This window comes from Motacilla alba, chromosome 3 (genome assembly GCF_015832195.1).
Source record: "Motacilla alba alba isolate MOTALB_02 chromosome 3, Motacilla_alba_V1.0_pri, whole genome shotgun sequence".
NCBI classification, from domain to species: domain Eukaryota; kingdom Metazoa; phylum Chordata; class Aves; order Passeriformes; family Motacillidae; genus Motacilla; species Motacilla alba.
The window spans coordinates 58,956,977-58,972,962 of record NC_052018.1 but is presented as its reverse complement, the minus strand read 5'-3'; the positions used below and the strand labels follow the sequence as shown (position 1 = coordinate 58,972,962).

The window sequence follows — 15,986 nt, the reverse complement described above, 5'->3', positions numbered from 1 at the left end:
GGTCGTATTTCCTACATCTATTAGTGCAGTCTCAATTTGACCACTTCATTAAAAAAGCCATTGTCTTGAGGCCATATTACCTTTTAACAGGTACCCTGGCTCATTCAGGGTAGTTTGAATAACTTTTCATTGTTTCCCTTTGTTCATCATGCGGCCCTGCTGCTTGTTTCCTGCATGCTACTTAAATACTTCTGTGAATACATAATTATGAATTTAATAATTAGCTTTTCTTAGCAGACCAGGCATGCAGCATTTGCTCTTCAAAAATCATTTTAACCTTTCTAGGACATGATTTTGCGTGACATGTTCACATATTCCTGAGAGGGGACTATAGCAAAATAACACTAATACCACAAGTGAACATTAAATTAGAAGGACCAATTTGAGATGCTGCAGGACTAGCTTTTCAGGCAACATTTTATTTCATATGGTCAAATTGCAGCTCTCACTGACTGAATCTACAGGTTTTCAGGTACTCTCTAAATTAGCAACATTCGAGTGACCTGTCAAGGCCACCATTCACTAGTGTCATTGACATTTTTTGCTCAATATGACCATCAGATTTGTGCGGCAGAAACCAGTACTGAAACCAGTTTCTAGATGTAAAAATTAAGACCTATCTGGCAACCCTCTATCTCACTGAAAATAGCTCTTCCATTTTCTGCCGCAATCCAGGCAGAGTTTCACTGGACAGCATCATCCTTGGGTATAAAGCACTGGTTCAATGTCTAAGTACTCACTTCATACATGCTTGGGAACTGGCCTGCTAGTTTCTTCTAACTCTTGAAAGTTTGGCTTTTCATGTGTTACTTCTAAAAACCTAGGAAATAACAGATAAAAATTCATTAAGCTTCAGAAGACAGAAATTCTGACCCAAAAAGTTACTGTCTCTCACAAAATTTATTAAAAAATTTATGATCACACCTCAGTTAACAGATGACTTCCAGCAAATAGGAGAGGGCCATTTCTGTGAAATATCAATTCTAGAAGACACAGTAAATTTTGCCTATGGATTCTCTTTTGCCCTCTGATAGCAAAGTAATACCGAAGCTTAAAAGCAGAGATCAGTTGCTATGAGGGATTGTGTCACAGGAATTTCCTGCTTTCTTTCAGACAGTCCCTCTGCAATTTGGGTTCTTTGTGCTCTATCTGGCAGAGAAAAAACAAAAAAACCAAAAAAAACCCCCAACAAACAACAACAAGAACAAAAAAAAAAAAAAAACAAAACCAAAAAAACCAAAAACAAAACAAAAAAAACCCCAGAAATTAAAAAGGATGAAAAATAGGAGGAACTATTGAGGAATTTATGAGCAACTGTGTTTCTGACAGCATAATGCTCCTTGGTTCACATTATTAATTAAATGTTATGCAGATTAAGTTGATTTTTTTCCAGAAATATACTTTCTGAAAAAAAAAATTCTCAGAGATAAACTTTGAATAATTGCTTTATTCATAGGCAGTAAATTATATATTGCTTTGTAAATTCATTTTTTTCTATTCAGTCCTCTACTTAAATTTTATACTTGAGAGGTAGGGTAGTTTTGGTTTTTTTCCCCACTAGCTATTTTTTATTTTTAACATGAAGCAGAATCTTACTTCAATTAAAGATATCTTTATCACAGAGTAGTTATTTTTATAACATACTGTGAAGAGTTGTTAAGTAGTTGTCTGTGGCATGCTGCAACATTACATTTACTCAGTCAAGATCATGAATTTGCATTTAAAGAATGGTAAACATAGAAATCACAGTATAAAATTAATTAAAAATATGCAGAAAAATGCAATGAGCATTTCTATTTCAACAGTGATTTGTAGGCTTATATTTGGCAAGGGCAGGAAAAGGGAAACTCTGTTCCTGTTGACCGTAGATACCATGGAAATGTATATTATTATGTAAAAGTATATATAGAGGGGAGCAGGGGATGGAGTGGGTTCGAAATGCCATCTCTTTCCACTGCCACAACCTCTCACCTTTTGCTTTGTCATCCATGATCTTGTTGACTGCTTTGTTTACACTTCTATCTTCTCAAAACATAGGTAGGTATTTGCTTTTCGAGTTCTATTCCAGCTTCATTGGCTCAGGCAGGTCTGCAAATAGGTGGCTGTTTACCCTGAAGAGGATGCAATAATCACACACCTCATCTGGAAACACTTGGCACATGATCAGAGGAAAGCTCCACTGTAAGCAGGTCCAGAGGTAGCTTAACCCTCACTGAACTCTGTGCTTTGGGTCTCCCCGTGGCAAGTTCCATAAATCCTGGAAGATGGGAGCTCCACAATTTGATCTCATTATCCTGAGGAAAAACAGGATGATGTCTGAGATATAAACCCTCATATTCTTACAGTTCATTTGATTCTCTAAACAATTTAAATCCTGCTATACATTTAAGTCAGGAATATTTAATGTTTATTTTATTATTATATTATTTATTATTATATTTTATTTAAAGTGTTATTACACACTCTGCCCACATAATATTTCTTGTTATGTCTCTAGTGCTTCCCCTTAGCCATTAGGAAAATCTCTCATTTTGTCTCTCAGAGAGGTCCAGTAATAGATGCTACTGGCAGCTAAAATTAAATATTTGATTCACCAAAGCCCTGGAAACACATTTGAAAATAGATTAGGCATTGATTTTCCTGTATACTCTTTTGTTGTGTCATTGACTTTTGTTTTTTACTTTATTCTTCTTGTCTTTGAAGTTTTTGTTATCCTCCTGGACACAAAAATATAGTTTTGTGTGAAGCTTAGCAGTTAGCTAAGAGAAACAATTGAAAATGTGCTAGCACAAAAATTATTGCTTTTGGAGTTTGATCAGTCCCATCCAAATGCCACAACCTGCTGGCTGTGCACATCTGCTCTCCTAAGTGCAGTGGATTTGTTGTGTTTGCTCTCTCTGGAAGTAAAACCTGTACACCAATACAGATCCTTCAGCAAATTCACACAGTTCACTTGATTTCCACTTGTAATACATCTATCCACAGCACTGCCTTGTTAATATTAATGCCTCTGCATGCAGACAGCTGATATAAATGAGTTGCTAATGGAACAGTTAGTCATCAGATGCCAACTTTTCAATTTAAAGTGTTCACACAAGTTAAATGAGACAATAGCTGTTGTGAAATGCATGAAGTAGGATTAAATCTGCAGCTGAATGTTGCCAGAAGTTCTGGTCATCTCAATTTCAAAAAGTGCCAGTGGAAAAGAAAAGTACATCAAAGCTCAATAAGGATAATCAGAGGTGCAGAATGACTTCTCTACATGACAAGATTGAACAGGTTCTTCGTCTAAGAAATTAGATGGGGGACATAACAGCATGGAAAACTATCATTCCCAAGAAGAAGGGATATAAAAATTACTATTGACCTCAAAGAGCTGAGGGAGTCAGATGGTACTACAAGGCGACAGATTTAAGACAATCAGGAAGGGGTATTTTTTTATGATTAGTGTAATCACACAGTATAATTGATTTTCCCAGGTTGGTTTGGATTTGGAAAGCATAAATGGATTTGAAAGCTCAGGTAAGTCGAAGCCAATGAAGAAGTGTTTACTAATGCCCAGTAGTTTGTGGCAGCAGCAAAACTAACATTTTTTTTCTGGAGGCCTTCAGCAGCTTTACATAGTGGTAGGATCTCAAGAGTCTACAAACAGAGATTTTGGTACCTGACAATATTTTTTGGGGTACTTTAAATAGGTAGAATAGGAGAAAATATTTTTCCATAATTGCTAACTGAGAGATGAGTCAGTTGAACAGTATTAGCAGAATTGTGAATATCTTCAATACCCAAAGGACAGACATCTTTCTGCATGTGTAGGGAAGACATATGAATGAGGATGTGATGGACACACTAACTTGCTACCAGAAAAGACAGCTCCAGCACCTACTTTTACATGAAAAAAGATGTAGAGAAGAAGCCTCTGCCTGGACATCCTTTTCTGTCTTTTTACGCAGCACATATTGAGCATTAAGTCTCAGACTTCGAGCCCTGGCCTGAGTTTGCAAAAAGGAAAAAATCCAACTTCTGGAAAGAAAATCCTGAGTTCCAGGGACAGTTTTACTTGTGAATACAAGGTGCATTACAGCATCTTCTGAACTTCAAGAGGAGGCTGGGCAGTTCAAGCAGGCATAAACCCAAAATGTTCAAACCCGTCTTTACATCCTCCAGTTATATCCAGTTATATGATGTTCTTTATTTACATATTCTTTTTTTTTTATATACATATTAGAGTGAATACTTTTAAAAATGATCTGGGTCAATGCCTCAGTTATTGCAATGGCTGTGGGAAGAACTAGTGCAAATCATCAGCCTCTCTTACTCTTCTTCTTTTTTTCTGAGAGCTCATGTATACTTTTGGCAATATTGCTCCAAGAGAAATTTTACTGAACTTTCTTTTGGCGTAATAGCTCCTCTGTGTATCTAACAGTATTTAACAGAATTTTATCTAGCTCGGTATTGAAAACTTCCCCTCTGCCACAGGAAATCCAGTAAGCACACTAAGAGTTTACACCCGTGGAAGCTGAAGACTTAGTGTCTTGATAAGAGTATTATTTGAGTCCTACATTATTTGAGTCCTACTTTAAAAGTAGAAATACCTGTTTTCAGATGATTCCAAATAATTTCAGATTATAATATTCCAAATGATGATATTTTCATGATTTTTCTAGCACATGCAGGTAAGCATGACCACTGAATGTAAAATAAAAAACAAGCAGTGGTATTCCCAAGAATAACTTCAATAAACATACACTTAGAGGCCAGAAGTAATTTAATTTATATTTGTTTAAAAAATTGTAACATGAAGAGCTGTGCTCTTAATTTGCATTTTTAGATATGACATATATCTTTATCTTGGTCTTATTATCAGCCAAAAGGCCTTTCTACGGGTCCTTTGACTTGCAATTAAGTGCAAGTGCCTTCTAAGTATTATATATTCCCATGTCAACTCTCTTCTGCTTTCTGTCTTCATTCTATTCCCAGCTTACACAAGTTTCATTGCTCCTAACAAGCCATATGAAGTGATTAAAAATGAATAAACCAATAAAAGCTTCCACAAGGACACAAGAAAAGGCTAAGTAGCCATCATCAAGCCCTGAAATAACTGTAACAACACACTGAGCTGTAACCAACCTATGAGAAAATAAAACATTATTTGACCAGGAGGGAAAAGTAAGTATTTTATTTACAAAATCAGTGTAATAAGGCAGGATTAAGATATAAATCCTGGGAAAAAGAGGGAGGAAGAACCCCAGTGATCTCTAACTAGAAATTAACTCCAGAATATGTTAGTCAGCTGGACCATAACCTTAAACTTCAGCAACTTTGCAGCACCAAACTGAACATCTGTGTACAGCCACCTCACCCTAAAATGGTAAGGTTCTGACTCTGCTTTTAGTGACGTCTTACCCTTGATATCAGGACTCCATAGAAAACATTGGTAATTTCATTTTGATGCCATGCTGTGATCAGCATGGAAAGAAACATTATTTTTCTAGTGGATAATGTGTTTTAGGTGCTCAGGTTTTGATTACTACAGTGACAAAGATGATCACGTCTTCAGTGTCATACTGGCATTGGAGGACAGTGGGAACCAAAGAAATCATGTACTCAGAAGTAAATGGATATAGCAGGTTGTCTCATGGAGAAATCATATTTCTCTCTACAGGAGAGAATGCAGGCTGTGATACTTTCCCATTTCATGCCCTGGTATCTTCCATGCAGGAAAGAAGAACAGACTAAAACGAAAAATTTCCCTAATAATATCATCCAAATAATATATTTTTTCACTTTCTAGTTTTCGTTATATCCGTCTTGCAAATACAGACCTCTTTAATGGGAATGTATCTGATGTATTACAATACCAAAATCCAGTATATATCTATGATCTAAATAGGCCAGGAATGTCAAACTTTTTAAACTTTTAGATATGGGGAATTTCCATTCATCTGTAACATTAGAGGGTTGAGTCTTCCCTCCCTTATTATGTAGGTCTTTGGAGATATCCTAATTCACCCAGAAAGTAAAATTAAAACTCAAGACTCCTCCAAAACAGAACTTAGGTCAAGCTACCCATGCAAGTTTGTAGTACTAGTGAGAGGAAAATTGTATCAGCTGGAGATATGGAAATAAAATATTCTATTCATAATTTCATACTGAGAACTTTACTATTTTTGTTTGCTAACTAAAAACACAGTTTGAAATTCTAAGAATATGCTGAAAATGACAGTTCCATTCCACAAATGGAATTTTGAATGTTAGGTTTATTCAGACTGGTATAAAGCATTTTAAAAATCTTAAACTATCTAGCTAGACCTGGAATGTATTAAGATTAGTGTGCTTCAGAACCCTGTGCCTGCATTTTGCTACAGCTGTTTTTATCAGATAAATTCATGATCTCATAACAGACAATACAAGAATTGCTCAAGAAAGCTTTAAAAATTTACAAATCTATGAAGGTTACTCTTAATTATATGACATTATTTGCCTTTATTCATTAATTTTCTACTGATTGAATATAAATACAGATCTTTCACAGGATCACTATATGAAAAATACATTACCATATTTGCCTATTTGTTCTGTCAATATTTGCAGGATGGTGTTTAGGTTTTCTTTCCAGATCTCTCATGTTTTTATAATGTAGAGTTACCTTTCAAAATCTATATATATGATGGAGAAAACTTTTCCAGTTCTTACATTATCATTAGATGCAATTTCTGTGACACTGTAAATTTAGAAACATTTAATAATTTCTGTCTCATAGAACATCTAGCTAGTGACATGCTGTCACAAAATTAATGTTGTAAAATATCCATGTATCATCTTTACAAACTGGTATATAATTCTTCTGCTTTCCAGGAGAAGACAGCATTTTCAATAGAGAATATAAACATGCACTCTTTAGAAGTCTATATTTTCTAGAATATCAGTGAAAGTGTTAAGATTTCAGGTGTTTGTGGTACATATAAGAAATAACCAGTTTACTTCAAAATGTACATTTTTCTAGTGATACCCCTTAAGAGTTGCTTTGTTGTACTCACTCTGAACATTTTTTTTTCTATATTTATAATTTCTTAGGCCTGTAAATGAATCAGGAGTCTTTTATTCAAAGAAAGAGCATAGGAGTTGTCACAAACAGCTATGCACTAGTGAGAAGCAGATTTTATCTATGTTAGTCAGTAAAACCTATCTTAATAACCTGTAATTGTTCTATTAAACAATTTCTCTTTCTCAATGCACATGTGAATGTATTAGGCTTTTGTCCATCTAAGCCCTGCTGAGAAAGAATTCTCCTTGAGAATGGTCTACATCTACTATTTTCTGATGCTGAGAGAGAAATCTCCATGTACTTGGGGAAAATTTGGACAGCAATGTTTTTTAACAACCTTTAACAAAGAAATAGGCTTTGTTTGGAAGATTTGGCAGACTCGCCAGGGCTTCCTTTCTTCTGCATTTGAGCAGCTCTGTGATGTGTGCAGGTTAGACAGAGCCCCAACCAGAGAACAACTCCATACTTGCTCCCAAATTTGGGCTCTTTCTGAAGCCATAGTCAAGCCAGTCTTGTTTAGCTCATCAAAACCATTCCAGCACACCAATTAAGCAGATCCCTTGAACCCCAAATCTTCAAAACTCTCTATAAGGCACTGAACTAATTTTTCCTCCTAAACCTCCTGATACTTGCTCTTCTTTTCATGACTTATGAAAAAGAAATGAATTTCAAATTGAGATTACTAATAACCACAGCAGGTCAAAAGGTGGCCTGAGGAAATGTCCCATTTGTATTGGCTATTTACACTAGCTGGCAGTAGAGATAAGTACTTCACAGCTAAGAGGCTGTTCTCCATTCCAGAATGAGAAATAATAAACCCTACTCTTTCATCCAATGTTCTCTGAGTCAGATTCTTTCCGCTGAGTTCTAATCTTCCCCCTCCTGGAATAATAAATATCAGTCACCTCTCACTGCTTAGCAAAGGTACTATTTTTAATTTGAAAGGATTTTTTTTCACTTTCTAAATTTCCTTCTGTTCTGTTCAGATGGAAATTGCTGTATGAATGCAAATTTCATTCATTTATTCAATCATTTATCCAGCTCCAGCTTTTGATAAATATGATAAGACTTGTTTCAGTGACAGCAGAGAGGCTGACTGATTCCATTTGAGATTTAATGGTTACTAAGAGCTTCATGAAAAATTCTGCAGGAGTAAACCCTTCAATAGAAAGGAAACACATCAGTGACAGTTCCAATTATGTTTTAACACTAGACAGTATTTTTTGCTGCAGTATTTTACAAAATATCAGATTTTTATTTATAAATCCCAAAAATATGTTTGTTTTACATCTGCAGTGGCATTTAGACAAAAAGAGACCTTCATTTCAATATCTTTTAATAAATAGCCAAATAGTATTTTTTTTCCATTAAAAAAGCCATTGTATTTTTTCATGGTCAGTTTTCCTTTTAGTTCCAGCATTTTAACAAAAAACATTGCAGGAATGTCCATTATATACCTTTCAAAATTGGTCTTGAATGTCTCTATCCTGTTGAACCATTGTACTAGAGAATTCTTTTACTCTGGTTTTGACAGGTTTGCCTTGTGTAGCCTCTGAACAAGACAAAGGCATTTGGGTATATGGATGATTTAAGGACAGCAAGACAAAATGCTCTTGCACTACTGTAATGCTACAGAAGTGTAAGTGATGTGGTGCTTTCTTTTGGAGATGCTTCAGACTAAAAAAGCACCTCATCCACATTTAAGCAGAAGGACAGCATTGTGGCAGAACTTTTTTTCATGGGAATCCAAGTTCAAGCCATCAGCTGAAACATGCATTTCTATTTCCAGAGAGAAAAATGAAAAAATATGTGGATTGAAATGACATCAGGATATTTTCAGAGAGTAAGGGTATCCAAATTTTACTACAGTCTAATAAGAAGAAATTTTGAAGTTCTCACTCCAGCACTTGTTTTCCAACAGAACACGTTGGAAAAACATCTTTGCTGGGCAGGCAAGTATGCCTGATTTTGCCTTTGCACAGACTGAAGGAGGCAAATGAGCTCTCAACATCACATCTGTTTGTACCTCTCATGATTTCTGCAGAAGTGCCAAGATGCTCATTTATTTATGAGCTCAACCATGTAACCAAGCACATATTTTAAAATATTTGTTTGAGGCAATGTTTTTTTTTTTTTTCCAAATATGGTATAAGGCTTCAGAGTTTAAAAGGAAATGGAATATGACACATACGTACCCAGTAGGTTCTTTTGGAAAATGACTAAAAATTATTATTTTCTTATTTCCCAGCAGGGACATAGATGAATGACTTGAAATAAATAGATATGGTGATATTTAGAGGATATCTCAGCTAACCACCCAAAATTAAAAAAAAAAAAAAGAAGAAAACTTCACATTTTCACAGAAAGCAACTTTCAGGTAAGTGAAATATGTAGGAACATGAGTCACTTTCTACAGCGCATGGAAGAAAAAAATTGTCCCTCTTGGAAGAAAAAAAAAGAATTCAGGAGACAGAAGTTCTCTTGAATTATTTCAGTAGCACTTAAAAAAAAGTATCAAATTAAATCAGCTTCATTTATCTCGCCTATATGAACACTGAAAGTGTACAAGCATAATAAAATAATATGATGTAATGATCTCCAGAATTCTGCTGTGTTTAGAGGAAACATAAGTGCTAAAATAAATGGAAAGTGCTCTTTTCTTAGCTCTATTGATTTCAGTTGTTAGTAGGCTCTCCCTGATATCAGCTATCAGTCTCTGCATAACTCAACTATTGAGTCTATTTTAAAACTTTTTTTTTTTTTGCATCCACAAGGGCAAAATATTCAAGGAAAATTCTGTCTCTACTCAAATAAAGGGTAAATTGTGTCACTGTTCCTCCACATGTGCCCAGATGTTTTCAAAGATTACTGATGTTCTGACCTCAGGCTATCACCTATAGGTAAGGCATGTCTCCAAAGCACCTATGCCTTAATTTGTCTTGTAGCTCAAGTTTTCCACTTGGCATTGCCAATGTTTCAATTTTTCTCAGCCTCACATCTTAATCTGTTTGACTGTGTTCTGTTTTATTACAAGTTTTCCTCTTATGCTTTAAAAGCTTAGACCAGATAGTGTTAGTCTGCCGAAATGACTCACTTTCAGAAAAGTAAAGAGAACCAGCTTTCCTTATGTCACTTAATAAATATTTCATCATAATCATTCACAAAAGCAATATGCATACCAAAGATGCCTTGAGAAGTGAGGATTTTCTGGCTCTTAATTCTATTGACTGATTTATGAGGATGATTAATCAGCTTCCTTTAAGGAACATGATGTTTCTTATGTCTGTTTCACTGAAGTTATGCCTGTCTTTTTATAATTAAAAAGCTATTTCCAATGGTAATATACTAATTTCTTCACGGAAAGCATCTCTGCATTCATTAGCATCTCTGGGAATCTTCTCCAAGACAGATTTCCAGAACTTTGCTCTAAATCACTAATTGGTGTTAAAGCTGTGAAAGAAAAAATTTTAAAAACACAAAATATTCCATTTCAGACATTTCTATTGACCTCATCTAGAACTCTGTATATTCACCTATAAACCTAAGGTATGCTGTAAAGCAAAACCTGTAACTTAAAGTCTCAGAATAGCAGGTGGGATTTCTAAGCAAGGAAATCAGTTTTCCTTAGTAAGAAGGTTTCCTAAATAAGGAAACACTGCTTTTAAATATTTTTTGGCCCATAGATACCTGTGACTTCCATACATACAGGATTTCCCTGAGTCTTGAAGTAAATGGAAGTCTTCGCTGATCTGCAGGCTTGAGGTTCTAACAAAGTGCAACTACAGGAGACAAACAGTAGGAAAGGATATAGGGGTTTATGAGATCTTTATGATTGTATCTCCTGTGCCTGCATGCACATCACTGCTCAGTTTGAGTGCTGTGATTTTCTCTGTCTTCTTGGCCTATCCTATGTAACAGCTTTTCAGTAAGCAACACAGTTTCCCAGTCTACAGATTCATGATTGCTGAATACAATTTTTTTGTTAAAGTTCTTTTAGACATATCCATTGTCATAACAGTCACTTGTTTTTCCACAGTAAACTTTTAAAATTAAATAATGGCATTCAAGGAGAAGTGATATAATCTTACATTTAAGCTCCCTCACTGCGAGCTGATCCTCTCTAAAGAGAAATTTTACAGCTAATATGGATTTTCTTTTGCTCTGATTGTCCTGATGGATTCCCTCCCTGCAAGCTTGGCATTGACAATTAGTGCCACCAGCAGAAACATGGGGTATGCTGTAGCCCACAGTGCCTGCCTGTAAGAGCAGTCCTTTCTTTAGCTTGTGTCATCAAGCAAGTTACAAGAGTTCAGCTGCTGGAGAGAAGCCTCTGTATCTTGCCTCTCAACAGCAATTGCTAAAACACCAAATTGTCATGATAAACTACTGAAACTTCTGGCCTAGTCAGCTAAAAAGCTTCATGGAATGTTTTAGAGCACTCTGGCCTCACCTGTAAACACTGGTAGATCCCACACAGCTTAAGGTCAGGAACACCAAGCCATTGCTGAAGACAGTGTTGACTATCCATGTGGCTGTGGTGTGGCCAGACAGAGCAAGCTCTCCTAAGTGGTACATCTTCCAAGGCATGCTGTGCTCACGTGTTCCAGCCAAAGCTGTTGTGTCTGCTCACCCTGCTGCTTGCTGTGTGTGCAGCCAAGCAGTGTGAATGTCTGTAGGTGATCACAGCCTCCTTCTCCTCACACCTCCTAGGACAACAGATATCACAGGGTTTGTGATTCAGCACGTTCATGGAACCAGGTGTGCTGCTATACAGGTGGTTGTGAAAGCGAAGAATAGGGATTCTAGAGTCATTACAAATGCAAAGAACAGACCACAGGCTGCAGTGTCCAACGTTAGAAATAATCCAAGTGACTAGTTTTATTTGTCAGCAAGTTTTCCAAGGTCTACAATTCATTTCAGTCAACATATTCCCAGCTTTTAATATCTTTCAAGACACTTTTCTTCCTGTCTACCTATCCGAAAGAAAACTTAAACATGCCAAGTTTCTTCATTTCCAAACCTCTCCACAAGCATGTCCATGAATAGGAGTTTCTTATTCATTATTGTTACCATGACATATGCAACACAGAGCGACCAGAGCAACATGGAGTCCTCATAAACTCCCTGCAAAGCAGTAGGGAAACAATTTAAATTCTCTTTCTCACTACCAGTAGAGCACCTGAAATCTTTGAGAAGCCGATATGGAATATAATATCCTAGTCATAATAAGGGATATGAGGAATGAACACATTTCGTGCAAATTAATCTAAAATCACTGAGATGTAATTGTGAAGGATGTTTAAGGACTCACCAGAACACTGGCAGAGTTTTACTCTTTATGCTGGTTTCAGTGTAGCTCTACATGTGCCAAGTAGGTATACAGTTACTACTCCATAGGAGAACACCTTCTGTGGAAACAAGTCTCACCTGTTATGGTTCAGACAGAAGATTCAAAAGCTTAAGAAAACAGAAAACAAGCTTCAAAGCTGAACAGCAAGTCCACATGGAGTCACCCCCATCCATTTTCATAAGTCCAAAGATGTCACTTTGAAAGTTCTGCTATAGCCAACAAAGAAAAAATCCTCAGAAAAAAACATCTTAGGTTCAGAGTTCACAGCTATCATAAGGACAAGAATTAATTCCATTACAAAAGACTGAATTTATTTCTTGCTTTTTGTCAGACTGAAATATTTTCTTTTTACTATTATCTTTTCCTCCATTTAATCCTCTATTGATTTCAATTAAGTTCTCACCATGTTTGCATCTCCAGCTGAGGAGTTTTTTCCCCTCATTCATCTGGTTTTTAGACTGTTCTTCAAGGTTTCAAATTCAATGAAAACCCTAGGGAGTGGCAACAAAAAATGGGCACTGTGCTAGGAAATAATATTAATTCCTGTAATCTGTCACTGTGAAATTCCTTTAAATTCTCTTTCTTCACAGATGGGCCACAGTGGATCTAAAAAACTAATTAATGATTCTCATGAAAGGCTTTAAATTTAAAATTGTTTTGAAGGGTTATAAAAAAGGTGTTCGTCTGTAGGAGGGTGACAGAGGGAAAATATCAGTTTATGGCTAAAGAACTGTTCTACAATATCAGAGATGTGTGCATGGCTAACTTTCACCACAGACTTTCTATGAGATTCTGAGAAAGAAAACTTCTTGGTCCTTCTTCTATCTGTAAATGTCTGACAAGGCCTGTCCTGTTTCCTGTGGTTTAGTACAAATAGATTTATTAGGAAAATATTGCTGAACACTAGGGAATGCCTTAAAGCACACAACTGTCCAGCAGTGCTCATCTATATGGTTGTGTTTTCAATAAGCAGAAATATTAATAGCATCAATAAGTACAAAATCTTTGCTTACATAATTTACATCTACTTTCAAAATAGAAGAGATTGTTTGTTATTTTTAATTTTAAGAGTTTGTTTTTACTGTAAAGTTGCACAATCTGAAGCATTTATCAGAAATGCACCTCAGAAATCTTGAAGAATAGTAATGTTCGACCATAGTTACAGGAACTAAAATGGGATTTTTTGTAAATATCCCGTCTTAATTTCTGTTACTACACCAAGTGCATATTTTACTCCAATAGCTCTTATGCCAAATGTTAATGCTAAATAGCCTCTTTAATTGGTAGAAGGACGGAACTGGGAAGATTCCTTTTAAAAGATAGCAAACGATCACAAAGCAGGCTCTTTGAACAGGCCTCAGGAACAGTCAGAGCAGATTACTTGTTTGGTCAGGTAAATTCTGTACAGCTTCAAGTCAGGAGGAGCTGAAGTGTTTGATGGAGAAACTGAAACACAGTCAGACCTGCCTACAACTGCACATTTTCCTGTGCCTCTTATAAAATACAGTCCAGAATATCTGCATGTCTTATTCATGACCACTGTTAGTATTTACAAATATTAAAATGAGAAGTCTTTGTAAATAATTTTTTTTTTAAAGTGAAAAAATCAGAGTTTCTTACATGCAAATCTATCTTTCCACTTTAAAAAATGTTAGCTCAGTACAGGTTTTCAGATGCATAACTTTTTCAAATATGAACTAAAAATCTTACTATGGCAACTTAGATCAGTGCAATATTACTCTTGAAAACAAGCCTACAAGATAAATTACTTTCCAAAGAAAAATAATTTAAATGTAATGAAGACTCCTTAAAAAGATTCTTTTTCTCATTCTCTGCAACACGTACTCTCTAAAGGACAAAGTTTTTGCTATTATGAACAACTTTTAATTTGTATGTGTGTTCTGCTTGCTGTTGCCCAGGGTGATCATTAGTGTTTTGGTTCTTTTAACTACAGTCTCAAAGGTCTGCACACAGTTTCCTTCTGGCACAGAAGGAAACTTTAGTGTAGAGAATCTCAACTATGGGGCTTTGAAAGGCTGCTAAGAATTGGGATGCGAAAAAAAAAAAAGACATTAAACTTCAGAGTTACTGCTGTTTCAGCAGTATTTTTGGTTTACCTATGTATAAATCCCAATATTCACAAGTATGAAGGCATGAAAGATGCCCAAGGGATTTTCTCTGCAACATTCTGAGTTCGATGAGCCCTGTGCACTTTATGGCTAACAGCCTGCTGGTGTTTCAGGAGTTCTCTCCATGTTCTTTATTCTAGCTGTGAGGCACTGACTGATTTACCACATTTACCCCTTGTATAAGTTTGATGGGAAACTGCACAACAGTAATTTCATAATTTTATGAAATATTAATGAAAGCAAGAATGGGCAGGCAAAAGTCATTGATTTATAGTCAAAATCTGCTGCAGTTTGCAGAAGTGTAACTGCTCCTTTTGAATCTTGAACACCAGATGAATGCTGAATTACTTAAAGTGTTTCAGTTGCCTGAAAGTATAGAAGACATATGAGTGCTAATCTGAAAAATACTATACTTGCACAAAAGTTTCTTTCTTCAAAGTACAAGAAAAGACAAATAAATAATGTGAATCTGTGTCCTTTTAAAGTTTAAAACTTTTAGTTCCTTTGTAGTTCTGAAATGTTGCATATCTCAGAAGAACCATGAAGTACTGACTGAAAATTCATGAGCTGCATTTGTAAGTAAATCAAATCTGATGGAGCTGATGTTTTCTTGAAGCTAGGAGAATAAGCAGAAAGTAATCACCACACAGCAAGTTTACAAAGAATCACGTAGAAAAAGTACACTACCTATCTTAATTACTCACTGAAGTTTTTGAAGGAACTGATTTGATATTTTGCTTCTACTTGATGATATATTGTTTTTAAATGTGTGAAAAATACTAGGCATGTTGTCACCTGGCTTTTTTAATCAGGACTTTGAAGTGTGGTCAAACTCTGTCGTCATCCCTTGATGTATGGGACAAGATTGTTGATAACAAATTATGTCAATGAGTCTCCATCCCAGTATTTTTATAAGTATTAAACCAAGTGAAACCATTTCCACAGAATCATAGAATGATTTGTGTTGGAAAGGACCTTTGAAGACCTTGTAGTTCCAGTTTCTGCATAGGCAGGGACATCCTTCACCAGACCTGTTTTCTTTAAACTCTGTCCAGCCTGGCCTTGAACACCTCCAAAAATGGGGGATCCACAACTTCTCTAGGCAGCCCGTTCCAGTCCCTCACCACCCTCATAGTAAGGAAATTTTTTTTCCTATTTTCAGCCTAAATCTACCCTCCTTTGGCTTAAAGCCATTACCCCTTGTCCTCTTACAGGGCCTGGTAAAGTCACCCTCCATCTGTTTTATAATCCATCTGTTTTATAAATTAAGTATTCAAAGTTCTCAATATGATCTCTCTGATACCCTCTCATGATTTTCCTGCCTCTCCTCTGGATTCATTCCAAAGGGACCATGGCTTTCTTGTGCTTGGGACCTCAGATCTGGATGCAGTACTCCAGCTGGGGTTTTGCCTGAGCACAGTAGAGAAGAATTGTATATTTTTAAATGCTGGCTACAGTT

The 15,986-nt window shown here is 36.0% G+C and overlaps 1 long non-coding RNA gene across 1 annotated transcript in view; it reads right to left on the bottom strand.

Moving 5' to 3' along the window:
- Positions 1-752: 752 nt before the first annotated feature.
- The window catches only part of LOC119699504, a 29,367-nt gene continuing 14,133 nt past the window's right edge, over positions 753-15,986 (bottom strand). The window contains exons 2-3 of the long non-coding RNA XR_005256454.1: positions 1,972-2,294; positions 753-820 (exon numbers count right to left, since the gene is read on the bottom strand). This is a non-coding gene — a long non-coding RNA (uncharacterized LOC119699504). The remainder of the gene's footprint in view (positions 821-1,971; positions 2,295-15,986) is intronic.